Source organism: Triticum urartu, unplaced genomic scaffold (genome assembly GCF_056163025.1).
Source record: "Triticum urartu cultivar PI428250 unplaced genomic scaffold, HENAU_Tu73 scaffold2, whole genome shotgun sequence".
Taxonomy (NCBI): domain Eukaryota; kingdom Viridiplantae; phylum Streptophyta; class Magnoliopsida; order Poales; family Poaceae; genus Triticum; species Triticum urartu.
Window position 1 is genome coordinate 16148182 of NW_028260368.1, and position 9334 is coordinate 16157515.

Sequence of the window (9334 nt, forward strand, 5' to 3'; positions counted from 1 at the left end):
TTCCCGGATAAATACTTACTTTCTTTTATCCATATTGCTCCATAGATAGCAAGTTTTAATTAGTATAAAAAAACTAAACCAATGACTATTCATGATTCCATCCATATTGGATCAATTCTCTATACCACTTTGCAATGAAAAGAGGAATGTTTGTTATGGTAAAACTTCGTTTAAAACGATGTGGTAGAAAGCAACGTGCGACTTGAAGGACATGATCGATTGTGGATTTTGCTATCCATCATTTTCCATAGTAATGAAAATGCTCTTGGCTCGACATAGCCTGTTCTATTCGTTCCGAACCAAATTTGCGCTGGGTTTAAGTAACATAGTACACGATGGAGCTCGAGAGGACAGAATTTTTTTTATCAAGGGAAAGAATCTAGGGTTAGTGAAAACTAATAAATTAGGCCAACTTTGTCAGTCTATCCTTAATATAGAAATAAATCGAAAGGTTAAAATAAGAAGAAAGTCCAATAAAAGTATATCAGAATCAATCCCTCTTATTAGATTTCTATAGAAGAGATAAATGCTTTATCGAAGGAAATAAGAAAAAAGGGTATGTTGCTACTCTTTTGAAAGAAAAAAATAGGAATTCCCGAAGTAATGTCTAAACCCAAGGATTTCACAAATCAAAGATAAAGGATTCCAGAACAAGTAAACACAATTTTCAATTGTCTCAACAACAGAGTTGGATTAGAATAAGGAATAAAAGTCAATTCGTTCGAAATGAGACAAAGAAAAGAGTTTAAAGACGACTCAAAAATTTTGGAAGGATTTTGCCTTCGAAGTTTGTCAGGCAAAATTAGCCCACTTGAGTCATGAGTATAAATGAAATTTGTTTTTTCTGTAAGGAAATTAATGCACGTCATAGTCTAATTTCTATTATTATCGACAGAAATTCGAATCATTTTCTCGAGCCGTATGAGGAGAAAACCTCATATACGTTTCTAGGGGGGGGCGTTGTTTATCTACATCTATCCCAATAAGCTGTCTATCGAATCGTTGCAATTGATGTTCGATCTCGAAGAGAAGGAAGAGATCTTCAAAAAGTAGGTTTTTATGATCCGATAAAGAATCAAACTTGTTTAAATGTTCCAGCTATTCTCTATTTCCTTGAAAAGGGTGCTCAACCAACAAGAACTGTTTATGATATTTTAAGGAAGGCAGAATTCTTTAAAGAAAAAGAAAGAACTTTGAGTTAATTGAAGAACTAAATGAATCAAAAAATAGGATAGGAGAAGATTATTAGTATTCCTAGTTGTCTAATTATTTAGACACAATTTACCTCTTTTTTAATCCTATTTGGATTTATATTATATCGTGCCAATCCAACATAAGCCCCTATTTTATTTACTTTTTCTATCTAATTTGTTTTCTTACCATTGTATTTCCATTGACAAAGGTCTATTGAACAAATAGAATTTGTAGATAGATGGGTCTCTTTATCCTCACTCCATATTCAATTTTTCCGCCTACACTTCGCTCAAATGATAAGGGTGTTCCTCTTGCATGTATTCTCATACAATATAATATATATTTTTTATAATATATATTTTTTGTTAATAAAAATCGCTAAAAATAAGGAGAATTTGGCCATCGTGATTAGGGTCGCTCTTTTTTTAACTTTACTTTAGTGGAATTTCACCGGACCTGTTCGTTTTGGCATTTGAGTGTTTTTCATGGTCGATAAAAAAAATCTTTTGATGTCTTGCTAGTTCAATGTTTTGACAGAAGCGCGCGGTGTAATTCCATTGATTTTTGGATTTCGATCGTATCTAAGATCCTTTTTTTATCTGGGTTGCTAACTCAATGGTAGAGTACTCGGCTTTTAAGTGCGACTATGATCTTTTACACATTTGGATGAAACAACAAATTCGTCCAGACTCTTGGTAGAGTCTAGAAGACCACGACTGATCCTCAAAGGTAATGAATGGAAAAAATAGCATGTCGTAATAAAATCAATCTTTTTTGAATGGAATCCAAAATTACGATTTTCTGGGTCTAATGAATAAATGGATAGAGCCTGGCTCCAATTCTGGTAAAATAAAAAGCAACGAGCTGAACTTCCTAATTGGAATGATTCCCCGCTCTAATTAGACGTTAAAAATAGATTAGTGCCGGATGCGGGGAAAGGTTGGGTTTTCCTATGAGTGGACCCTTTATTTTTTCTTTTTTTTTTTAGAAATCCTAATTATTCTTGATTATGGATTGAATAAGGGATGTTATGGATTGAATGTGTAAAAGAAGCAGTATATTGATAAAGAGGCTGTATTCCAAAGTCAAAAGAGCGATTGGCCTGCAAAAATAAAAAACTTGTTCTGTTCTTTTTTTTTAATTAGAACAAACATAAACTAATTGGGTAGAAAAGGAGCAGAAAAAGATCTGTGGATTAGACTCCCTTTCTTTCCAGGGTTTGTATTAAAAATGCAACACCCTGTTCTGACCATATTGCACTATGTATCATCATTCGATAAACCGAGAAATGCTTCTTCTCTCTGATTCAAGTAGAAATACAAATGGAAAAATTCGAAGGGTATTCAGAAAAACATAAATCTCGTCAACAATACTTTGTCTACCCACTTCTCTTTCAGGAATATATTTATGCATTTGCCCACCATTATGGATTAAATGGTTCTGAACCTGTGGAAATAGTTGTTAGTTGTAATAACAAGAAATTTAGTTCACTACTTGTGAAACGTTTAATTATTCGAATGTATCAGCAGAATTTTTTGGATAACTCGGTTAATCATCCTAACCAAGATCGATTATTGGATTACAAAAATTATTTTTATTCTGAGTTTTATTCTCAGATTCTATCTGAAGGGTTTGCGATCGTTGTGGAAATCCCATTCTCGCTACGGGAATTTTTTTGTCTGAAAGAAAAAGAAATACCAAAGTTTCAGAATTTACGCTCTATTCATTCAATATTTCCCTTTTTAGAAGACAAATTTTTGCATTTGGATTATCTATCACATATAGAAATACCCTATCCTATCCATTTGGAAATCCTGGTTCAACTCCTTCAATACCGTATCCAAGATGTTCCATCTTTGCATTTATTGCGATTCTTTCTCAACTATTATTCGAATTGGAATAGTTTTATTACTTCAATGAAATCCATTTTTTTTTTTCAAAAAGAAAATAAAAGACTATTTCAATTCCTATATAACTCTTATGTATCAGAATATGAATTTTTTTTGTTGTTTCTTCGTAAACAATCTTCTTGCTTACCATTAGCATCTTCTGGAACTTTTCTGGAACGAATCCACTTTTCTAGGAAGATGGAACATTTTGGGATAATGTACCCTGGTTTTTCTCGGAAAACCCTATGGTTCTTTATGGATCCTCTTATGCATTATGTTCGATATCAAGGAAAGGCAATTCTTGCATCAAAAGGCACTTTTTTTTTGAAGAAGAAATGGAAATGCTACCTTATCAATTTCTGGCAATATTATTTCTGTTTTTGGACTCAGCCGCGAAGAATCCATATAAACCAATTAGCAAACTCTTGCTTCGATTTTATGGGGTACCTTTCAAGTGTACAAAAAAGTTCTTTGTTAGTAAGGAATCAAATGCTGGAGAATTCATTTCTAATAGATACTCGAATGAAAAAATTCGATACCATAGTCCCCGCTACTCTCCTCATAGGATACTTATCAAAAGCTCAATTTTGTACTGGATCGGGGCATCCTATTAGTAAACCCATTTGGACAGATTTATCAGATTGGGATATTCTTGATCGATTTGGTCGGATATGTAGAAATCTTTTTCATTATCATAGTGGATCTTCGAAAAAACGGACTTTGTATCGACTAAAGTATATACTTCGACTTTCATGTGCTAGAACTTTAGCTCGTAAACATAAAAGCACGGTACGAACTTTTATGCAACGATTGGGTTCGGCATTTTTAGAAGAATTTTTTATGGAAGAAGAGCAAGTTTTTTCTTTGATGTTCACCAAAACAACTCTTTTTTCTTTCTGTGGATCACACACTGAGCGTATTTGGTATTTGGATATTATACGTATCAATGACCTGGTCAACCCTCTTAATTAATCATTAGACGAAATTAAGAAACAGGAAAGGGTTGATAAATGATCAAGAAAAAACTTTTCTATTTTTCATTCTGAAATGTTCTTTTTATTATAATAAAGAGTAGGTGAATCAACTTACTAATTAAAAAAATTAGTAGAACTTCCTCTTTGGAATAGAAATTGGCTATTTCTACATAGGGAAAGTCGTGTGCAATGAAAAATGCAAGCACGATTTGGGGAGGGATTTTTCTCTATTGTAACAAGGAAGAATTATCTACTCCATCCGACTAGTTCCGGGTTCGAGTCCCGGGCAACCCATATAGAAAAGACCCATCAAAGTTTTTCACTTTGACTCACTTCATTTACAAATACAAAATTATTGGTTTGGTTAATTTAGTTATATGGATAGCTAATCTTTGGGCTGACTTGGTTGACATTGGTATATAGTCTATGTTATACTGTTAAATAACAAGCCTTCTATTATCTATATTCTAGTTAATACGTGTGCTTGGGAGTCCTTGCAATTTGAATAAACCAAGATCTTACCATGACTGCAATTTTAGAGAGACGCGAAAGTACAAGCCTGTGGGGTCGCTTCTGCAACTGGATAACTAGCACTGAAAATCGTCTTTACATCGGATGGTTCGGTGTTTTGATGATCCCTACCTTATTGACCGCAACTTCTGTATTTATTATCGCCTTCATCGCTGCCCCTCCAGTAGATATTGATGGTATTCGTGAGCCTGTTTCTGGTTCTTTACTTTATGGAAACAATATTATCTCTGGTGCTATTATCCCTACTTCTGCGGCGATCGGATTGCACTTTTACCCAATTTGGGAAGCTGCATCTGTTGATGAGTGGTTATACAATGGTGGTCCTTATGAGCTAATTGTTCTACACTTCTTACTTGGTGTAGCTTGTTATATGGGTCGTGAGTGGGAACTTAGTTTCCGTCTGGGTATGCGTCCTTGGATTGCTGTTGCATATTCAGCTCCTGTTGCAGCTGCTACTGCTGTTTTCTTGATTTACCCTATTGGTCAAGGAAGCTTTTCTGATGGTATGCCTTTAGGAATCTCTGGTACTTTCAACTTTATGATTGTATTCCAGGCAGAGCACAACATCCTTATGCATCCATTCCACATGTTAGGTGTAGCTGGTGTATTCGGCGGTTCCCTATTCAGTGCTATGCATGGTTCCTTGGTAACCTCTAGTTTGATCAGGGAAACTACTGAAAATGAATCCGCTAATGAGGGTTACAAATTTGGTCAAGAGGAAGAAACTTATAATATTGTGGCTGCTCATGGTTATTTTGGCCGATTAATCTTCCAATATGCTAGTTTCAACAACTCTCGTTCTTTACACTTCTTCTTGGCTGCTTGGCCTGTAGTAGGAATCTGGTTCACTGCTTTAGGTATTAGTACTATGGCTTTCAACCTAAATGGTTTCAATTTCAACCAATCTGTAGTTGATAGTCAAGGTCGCGTTATTAATACTTGGGCTGATATCATCAACCGTGCTAACCTTGGTATGGAAGTAATGCACGAACGTAATGCTCACAACTTCCCTCTAGACTTAGCTGCTGTTGAAGTTCCATCTATTAATGGATAAGGTTTTTCTGCTAACATATAAGAATTTTTGAAGACAGAAATACCCAATATCTTGTTCTAGCAAGATATTGGGTATTTCTGTCTTTATTTTGAATCTTTTTTTCTTCTTAATCTTTCTATTCAGAATTCAGTTAACGACGAGATTTAGTATCCTTTCTTGCATTTTCATAACTCGTGAAATGCCGAGTAGGCACGAATTCCCCCAATTTGCGACCTACCATAGGATTTGTTATGTAAATAGGTATATGTTCCTTTCCATTATGAATCGCGATTGTATGGCCAACCATTGTGGGTAGAATGCTAGATGCCCGGGACCACGTTACTATTGTTTCTTTCTCCTCCTTCATATTGACCTTTTCTATCTTTGCCAATAAATGATGAGCTACAAAAGGATTCGTTTTTTTTCGTGTCACAGCTGATTACTCCTTTTTTCCTTTTTAAAGAGTGGCATTCTATGTCCAATATCTCGATCGAAGTACGGAGGTCAGAATAAATAGAATAATGATCAATGGAAAAAAGAAAAAAATCCTTTAGCTGGATAAGGGGCGGATGTAGCCAAGTGGATCAAGGCAGTGGATTGTGAATCCACCATGCGCGGGTTCAATTCCCGTCGTTCGCCCATCGCATTATTGCAAATTCCAAAAATGCAATTTTCCATATTCCTAGTTACGTATTTACTTACGGCGACGAAGAATAAAACTATCGCTATATTTTTTCCTTTTCCTAGTTCTTCTTCCAAGCGCAGGATAACCCCAAGGGGTTGTGGGTTTTTTTCTACCAATGGGAGCTTTCCCTTCACCGCCCCCATGGGGGTGGTCCACAGGGTTCATAACTACCCCTCTTACTACGGGGCGTTTACCTAGCCAACACTTAGATCCGGCTCTACCCAAACTTTTTTGGTTCACCCCAACATTACCCACTTGTCCGACTGTTGCTAAGCAGTTTTGGGATACTAAACGGACCTCCCCAGATGGTAATCTTAAAGTGGCCGATTTACCCTCTTTTGCAATGAGTTTCGCTACAGCACCTGCTGCTCTAGCTAATTGCCCACCCCTTCCACGTGTGATTTCTATGTTATGCATGGCCGTGCCTAAGGGCATATCGGTTGAAGTAGATTCTTCTTTTCTCTCAAAAAACCCCTTCCCAAACTGTACAAGCTTCTTCCAAAGCATACGGCTTTCTAGATGTATATGACGATCTCTAGACAGATGGATCTTATATGAATCATATGATGAAGTACCACATGAGTGGATATATAGGAAAGGAATCCAAATCTGCCGAATCGCTCATGTTATGATCTTCTACATCCTAGGTCTCTGCGTTCCGTCATCTGGCTTATGTTCTTCATGTAGCATTCAGATCGAATGACTCTATGAAATTACGTCGATACTTCCACATATTATGGGTAACGTAGGAGACATCCCTATTTTCCCCCGGGGGTCTTAATTACCACTGCTTAGCTTTCAATTTGCCTCTGACCATCAAATTAAATGTGAATAACCCGTCCTCCTCTCTTTGAAACAAGGGGCGCTTCCGGTTCTGTGCGTGCTTCAAACAATTTTGTCTTCTCCATATTACCATATCTCTAGAGCCAATAATTTTCTATGAGGAACTACTGAACTCAATCACTTGCTGCCGTTACTCAACAGTTTTCTGTTGAGGTCTATCCCGTAGAGGTAGTCAAATTGGATCAGTGATCGATTTCTAGGTTTCGTCGTAAACCTAATTGGTTACTTCCAATTACGTAAATCAATAGTTCAAACCGCACTCAAAGGTAGGGCATTTCCCATTGATATAGGAACTTTTGTACCAGAAACAATAGTATCTCCAATTATAGCCCCTCTGGGATGTAAAATATATCTCTTCTCACCATCCCCATAGTGTATGAGACAAATGTATGCATTTCGATTAGGGTCGTATTCTATGGTTACGATTCTACCAGATATGTCTTTTTGATTCCGTCGAAAATCTATTTTACGGTATAGGCGCTTATGACCTCCCCCTCTATGCCTTGCGGTAATGATTCCTCTGGAATTACGACCTTTACCACAACGGTGCCGTCCATGGATCAAATTATTTGTGGATTGGATTTCACTTGCCTGTCTACGGTTCCCTTGCGTGTGCTCGGGATAGGTGTTTTGTATAAATGTTTCGCCGTATTATTAAGTATTCTCCTTTAGTTTTTTTCTCTATCTAGAAGTGGAATAGAATAACCCGGTTGAAGGGTAATGATCATACGTCTGTAATGCATTGTATGGCCCAGAATAGGTCCTATTCTTCTACCTTTTCCAGGTAGTCGATGGCTATTCACAGCTACCACCTTAACACCAAAGAAGAGTTCGACCCAATGCTTTATTTCTGTCTTAGTGAATCCCGATTCGACATTAAAAGTATATTGATTCTTTCCCAATAAACGAAGACTTTTTTCTGTAAATACTGCGTATTTGATTCCATCCATAAATCGACTTTCCCTCCTATGCTCTGAGTTCCAGTATCGATAAGAATTCGAGTTCTTATTGTTCTTATGTTATGGTATGAATATACCATACCAATTCGTTATGTATGGATGATGGATGAGATTCCATGGATAGAGAGCCAGTTCCAATAGACTTATGGAATGTTCCCGTTCGTGTGCATCCAGCAGGAATTGAACCCGCAAATTTACCAATTATGAGTTGGGCGCTTTAACCATTCAGCCATGGATGCTTAACAGGGATCATCGTACATCGTAAATAACCAATTTTCATATAGAAAGACATATCATAGAAAAATGAAATCGAAAATATTCCGAGATGGCAAATATTCGGAGATGACTATGAAAACACCTCTCTGGATCCTCGAATTGAAAGAGAGATTGAGAGGGATCAAGAATCCTAATTCTCGCTATTTGGAATGGATCCAATTCTATTGAGTCTGACTCATAGTGATCATTTCTCTTTAGCAAAGAATGACCTTGGTTATCAAAGGATTGAACAACCGGGATCCATTTACTTATGATACCTAGTTGGCATTGATAACAAGGATCTAATGAATTATGAGTTTAATAGATCCTCTTTAGCAGAAAGACGTATATTCCTTGCTCATTATCAGACAATCACTTATTCCCAAACCTCGTGTGGGACTAATCGTTTTCATTTACCATCTCATGGAAAACCCTTTTCGTTCCGCTTAGCCCTATCGGGTATTTTAGTGATAGGTTCTGTAGGAACTGGACGATCCTATTTGGTCAAATACCTAACGAAAAATTACGATTTTCCTTTCATTAAGGTACGAGGGCTTCTTATTCCACAAGAACGAAAGCACCTTTTCATTCTTTCATATACTAGGGGTTTTTACTTGGAAAAGACAATGTTCCATACTAAAGGATTCGGGTCCATAACCACGAGTTCCAGTGCACTAGATCTTGTAGCACTTAGCAACGAAGCCCTATCCATTAGTATTCCACATAAGAAATCCATTCTAGAAAAAAATACAATTAGATTAGCTCTTCATAGACAAACTTGGGGTTTGCGAGCCAAGGTAAGATCGGCTCGGGATCATGGGACCCTTTTCTATCAGATAGGAGGGGCTCTTGTACAAAATAGACTTACTAAGTAATAACCCCATAGAATCTATCTATATAAAGATAAAGAGGCAATCGTGTCAGGAAGCGGGTTTTTCTTTGGCCAAAAGGTACTTCGAACTTGGAACGAG